Below are 6573 nucleotides of genomic sequence, written 5' to 3' on the forward strand. Positions count from 1 at the left end.
ATTCTGGATATATTTTGAAGGTAGAGCCAATCGGATTCAGGGCAGATTGGATGTGGGGTGTGAAAGAAAGAGGAGTCAAGATGACGCCAGTGGTTTTCGGCCTGAGTAGTTGGAAGGATGGAATTACCATGTACTGAGACTTGTATGTGAGAACTTGTTATACATCTCAGGGTGACTCTAATAGGACAGATACCTTGGGCTTTTGGGCTTGAGTGTAAAGCCTTCTTCTGCCCGCTGAGGGAAACCTCCTGAAACAAAGGAGCTTCCAGTTCTTTGAAAGATGAGGATCAGAAAGATGGAGGAAGCATTTTCATAATGCTCTAATTCTGGCGCCCAGCAGAGGGCGCGGAGGAGGGCTGCGGAAGACCTTTGTGCTGAGGCCCGGCCTGTGGCCCAGGGCAGGAGTGTGCTTGTTTGTACTCTTGTAGATTTCTTTGAGTAGTCCCTGTGCCTGGGCCAGAACTCAGATGTTGCTTTGGAGATGATAGGGAAGTGGTTCTAGAACTCTCTCAATAACTTTTCTATTCCATTGGGCCTTTTGATTATTGATATTGTCATGGGTGCAAGACCAAATATACATTCAGAGCAGATTACCTATGAGTATCTAAGAGGAAAGTGATGGGGCCATATATGAAAATAAAGAGAAGAAAGAAGAATGCAACAGATCTGTAATCACAGATCTCATAAGGAGGGTATATTAGTTTTCTAGGGGTATTGTAACAAATTATCACAAGCTGGGTGGCTTAAAACAACAGAAATCTATTCTCTCACAGTTCTGGAGGCCAGGAGTCTGAAGTCAAGGTCAAAAGAGCCATGCTCCCTCTGAAGCCTCTAGGGAGGAAGACTTCCTTGCCTCTCACCTTCTGATGGTTATTGGCAATCCTAGGCATTCCTTGGCTTATGGCAGCGTAACTCTCATCTCTGCCTTCATCTTCACAGGTCTCTTCTGCATTTCTGTGTCTTCTCTTCTTAGGAGGACAACAGCCATATTGCATTTAGGGTTCACCCTAATCCACAAACACTTTATCCTAACTTATTACATCTGCAAAGGTCCTACCCCCAAATAAGGTCACACTCACAGATGATACTGTGGGTAGGACTTCAATATATCTTTTTGGGAACACAATTCAACTCACAACAGAAGGCAATGGGAAATCACATGAGGAACTGATCAGTAGTAAAGTCACATAGTTGTAGCAACAAACAAAGGAAGAACAGTTGCATGCTGAACTTGTAAGCAGAGGTCAGATGGGTTTGGGAGTGACAGGAAGTATGCTGATAAGAGATGCTTGCACTTAGGATCCTCCTTCCATCTGTGCTTATGGCCCTGATTTTTTTCTGTTAGAGGATTAAAAAAATATTGTATAAATAAAAAGAATAAGAAAATAGCACTTCTCTGACTCACACTTTGGGCAGAGCCGCAGACTCTTGTGACAATCAAGAAAGACTTCACAGAAGTGTTGATGCTTGGGCCGGATCTCAACGTACAAGGATAAAATCTCCGTGCAAAGAAGAGATGGGGGGAGGAGAAAGAAAGGGCTTTCCATACAGAGAGAAAGTATGTGTAAAAGCAGAGTTATTTCAATGATATCCCCTTTACCTCCTTAAGTAGGATGTAAAATCTTTAAAGGCAAGGCCCATGTTGTCTACTTAATCAGTATTTCTCAGACACAGTATCAAAGAAAGAAAGGGGCAAAGATATTTCTGGTTTTAATAAATACACAAATAAGCACAAAAGAACCTGGAAGAACACTAAGAGCATATATTGGGAGGAGTTAATTATTGGACATATTTGCCAAAGCACAAGTATGGAAACCCTGCCCCCCCCCAACCAGATCTAGAGAAATCAAAGGGCTTAATGTGGTATAAATTCCTCTGCCCTGATTGCATAAGGAAATCTGCCAACATTTTTTCCTCTGATATATTCCTTTCTGCACAAAGAGCTGAACAGGATTCTTAAAAAACCTGATCATGAACTGAGATATGCAATTCTGAATCACCATCATGATCTAGGAAAATTAACTCCTCGCTGATCATCCCAGATAAGCTCCCAAGCTTGTTGCTTCTGAGCTCTGCATCAGGGTCTGGCTGGGTTTCTGTCATAGAGCAACTCCCCTTTTTTGGCATAAGAATGTACAGGCTGCCAGCAAAGTTCACACTGGGTCATCTAAGTCTCTTTAAAGGCATGATGATTCATTGCTGGGGTGGGGGAGGGAGGGTAGTGAGAGGGAAGGAAGTGCTGAGCAAGGGGCGGAGCAATATATTTATGAAATTGACTAGCAGGAAAAGCTAGTCCTGGGAGGGATGGGATCACATGTTCTTACTATAGGTATTTAAGCTACAACTTTCAAATCAGGGTGGGGGTGGGAAACAGATCATGTAATTTGATTGACTTTTGGAGGAGACACATCAAATGCCTCACATTATTTATTCTAATTACAATGTATTAATTTTTTTTAACATCTGCAAAGAAAAGCTTTCACATGACAATACAGTTAGCAGAATAAAAGTTTGGCTATAGTGATATGAATGAATAATTTGTCGTCTTCTACTTGATTTACTCACATTCTAGCTGACAGGGTCTTCCATTCGGTGCATTCATTTTGTACTTAAAAAGGGGTTGTTAGTAATTTACAGTTTCAGTCTGAGTGCTATTATTCTGCTCTGTCAGAAAGCATCTGTGGCAGTAACTATCGTTTTGTCTGTGCCACATTCACAAAGCAAATCAGTATCTTCAGTCACTAGTCTTGAGAGCTTCCCAAGTCTCCCAGCAGTTAAACTTTGTAGAGGCCTGACGGAAAGGGGTTCTGCAAATATCAAACTGCCTGACAACCTTGCTAAAATCCTGACGTGGGCAGCTTCTTTGGTGAACTCTAGTTACTTATGTCAAAAAGCAAAGTTTGCCAATGCATTTTTCTCTAACTCTTCCTCTTTGGGGTAAACTTGGTAAATTCCTCATAAAATGATTTTCTTAAACTCTGGCCCTCACTGGAATCAGCTCCTCCTGGCCAATATTGACTCAAGAAAAATAAAGTAACTAAGAGAGCTTATAGCCATGGATTTTAATGTCATGAAGTTAGAACAACAAAGAGCTTTGCTTCACTCTTTCCCTAAAAATTTGATGTTTCTTTTTGTAGCTGGTTGTTGCCTATGATCTTATTTCGAAGGCATTTTATCCTGAACGTGTACAAGTCATCAACTGCCACTACCTTAATTTCAAACAATGGTGGCTTCTGGCTTTGATTTTAATTTGGAAAATGTATTCCTTTTGAGGAAACAAAACGCCAAGCTGTTAATGAAATAGTTTTCATAGATTTCCAAATGCTCCCAGCCAATACCAAGCAAAGTTCAACTTACTCATTCTAAGCCTTAAAATATTGCCAGTTTTCTTTTCATGTAAGAAGAACTATGTTCTTTAGATGATTAAGAACATGAATTATGATATTTTGTAGGCCATGCCTTACTTTCACTCTCGGTCAAAGTTGCACTGATGAAAATTTATCTAGATATTGCTCATAAAATAACAATGATTAAAAATCATCTCTGTTCCTTTTAAAGCAACTTATTGTACTAAATATATTAGAAAGTTTTTTAAAAACAGAATTTTTTTGGGGTGGCCTTGATATGTTTTCTAGTTAAGCAGCAAATTACATAATTTTCATTATCAATCTCCAGAGCCTTCTGTCACTACAAGGTATCAAGCCCCAAACCATTCAGCCACAAGCAGCAAAACCAGCTGTAATTCTAGAATGCCTGTGCTTTCTAAATCAGAGCATAGGCTTTCCATCAGCTTCCCAAGGGGAGCAAAGCACCAGAGCCCCCCCTAAAAAAGACTGAGTCACAAGTGTGCCTAACAAATTTTTATTTTATAGGCCCATACCAGATCTACCCAAGGCAGTGAGATTATGCTTTCACTGAAAATTTATTCTCAGATATCAGTATAAGTGGGGATAATGCAAGGAAAAAACCTGAAAAAAGTAGAAAAGTAACTAAGTTACCTACAATATTACTGCAGAGCCATGCTGAGGTCTCCAGCTGTAGATTCTTAGCACTAATTCCTGTGCCTCTGCAACCCCATTATCTGTACAAATGCTGTCCATTAGAAATGTAACATACAACCGTTGCACATGTGTAATTTTAAATTTTATAGTAGCGACATCAAAATAAGCAAAAAGAAACAGGTAAAATTAATTTTAAGAATATATTTTATTTAACCCAATAAATGCTGAACATTTTCATTTCAACATTTAATCGATATAAAAATTATTGAGATATTGTCTATATTATATACATGTATGCATATGTGTGAATATATCTATGTGTGTGTATGTGTCTATATATATATAAACAAGTCTTTAAAATCCAAGATATATTTCACACAGCACATCTCAATTTGAACTAATCATATTTCAAATGCTTAATAGCCATGTTAGACAGAGCAGGCCCATACTAAAGTACTTGTTTCATTTTTAATTGTAGACAGAATCTTATTTGAAATAGCTGAATGTGTGCACTGTTAAATCATAAATTGTTGGCAGATGTTTAAATACAATGACTTTAATTCCACTCTTGACTATTAGTGATGTCATTTTCTTTACCCAGAAGCCTGTCCTGCTACAGTTTGGTAGAGGGTCAAGAAAGATGATTCAGAAGCATGTCCTTGAAGAGTTTCCATGTCACGCACAGCGCCAAGTGACTTTAGTTTGGGTGTGGTGAGCTGACCTCAGAGTCCATTGTATGAATGGTTTTCACTTTTGTTTTCAGCTTATTGTACTTTTCTGTTCCCCTTAGCTTTGTTAGGGAGTGTAATCTAAGGAAAGTATATTTGTTTTGCAAGCACACTATGGTTTGCTCAGATTTCTAAATGACATATGTAGGATAACACCCTCCTTTTAATTGCATGATTAAAGGTCTGCCAGTGTTTCCATTAAAAATTCAAACTTCCTGGGATTTATTACACAGCCATAACAAATTGCTCCAGGCAGAAACTTGGCAAACCCTTCCTTAGCGTGGGAGGAAATTCTTTTTAACAATTTAAAAAAGATAAAAATAAATAAATTTTTACCACTTCAATGTACCCATGTGACTTTTTTGATAAGAAAGATATTCAGATAAAATACTCATTGTATCTTTACATTTTGTTTTACAAATTTGAAATATGAATTTTAACTTGTAAGTCAAATTTTGCTCGAGAGTTATTTTTTTTGATAAGAAAGATATTCAGATAAAATACTCATTGTATCTTTACATTTTGTTTGTTTTACAAATTTGAAATATGAATTTTAACTTGTAAGTCAAATTTTGCTCGAGAGTTATACAATTGCCCTCCCAACTCCCAAATTTTCAATGATTCTAGTATTCGATTCTCATACTTGGAATTATGAGTGATATAATGATTCTGAGAGGTGCTAGATCAATCAACTGTGAATCTTTGTGTTTCATCATGGTGAAAATGAACATTTTTCAAAAGGTACGGTTTGTTCTGCTCTGAATGTGCAGACTGAGACGTCTTACTCAACTTGATATTCCCAGGGCCTGGTTATTGTAGATACACAACAAATGACTGCTGGTAAATATATGATAAATACATAAAAAGCAATTTGAGAATTAAGACATAGTATGTAGTCTTAATCTCTTAAATACTTGCTTATCAAATATTCACTATATAGTAACTGGAAAACTTTTAAACCTGTAGAAAACATGCTACGGGATCTTTAACCTCTGTGATTTCCCTCACTTACGAACACCTCAAAGGATTATTAGAATAATGAAATGACTCAATATTGTGAAACCATGGGCTGGTTCCATGACATTTTTTGAAGGCTGGCTTTTACTGTGCATCTCATTCGCCTCAAGGGAGGTATTGAGAATACAATAGGTAAGAGCTGTGAAAAAAGTGAAGAGCTACGTAGATATAATTGACACATAAAGCCCCACCACTGTAAGCACCAAGGACAAATCCCTAACATTACTGTGAAAGTAAACATGGTGAAAAGTGCACATACGTTAACCAACATATTTGACTCCAAATGAAATTGATTTATCTAATGTAGCGTTGGGTGAACTGACTCCATGTTTAGGTAAACAGGAGTTAGCCTTAGAGTTGCCCTCTTCTGTATTGCATTATCTCTATTTTTGACTAGAGCAAAGCTAAGTCATCTTTCTCACATATGACTTTTGAGGTCCACTTTAAAAAAAGAAGTCAAGCCTAAAACTCTAAATAAGTATATTTTTATTTTCTTTCATTTCCAATCTGTTCAATTATGCAGTTGTTATAACCTGGTAAGCTGTGTGTGTTTGCTTGTTTGCTTTGTTTTGAACTACATAACGGGCACTTCTAATGAAAACATACACTACAATTTAAAATCTGTCACGATTTGGAGGGCTCTGTACGCTGGTTTTATTATAACGGGCTACTTCCAAAGAAAACATACACTACAATTTAAAATCTGTCACGATTTGGAGGGCTCTGTACGCTGGTTTTATTAAGCACTCTTGTGCTCCCTCTGCTGCTGTGAAGAAAACGTTCACGTTCAAGACCCCAGTACATTCCTCAGCAGAGTGTCCTCTTTT

The sequence above is a fragment of the Galeopterus variegatus genome, unplaced genomic scaffold, assembly GCF_000696425.1.
Source record: "Galeopterus variegatus unplaced genomic scaffold, G_variegatus-3.0.2 Scaffold508, whole genome shotgun sequence".
In the NCBI taxonomy this organism is placed as follows: Eukaryota; Metazoa; Chordata; class Mammalia; order Dermoptera; family Cynocephalidae; genus Galeopterus; species Galeopterus variegatus.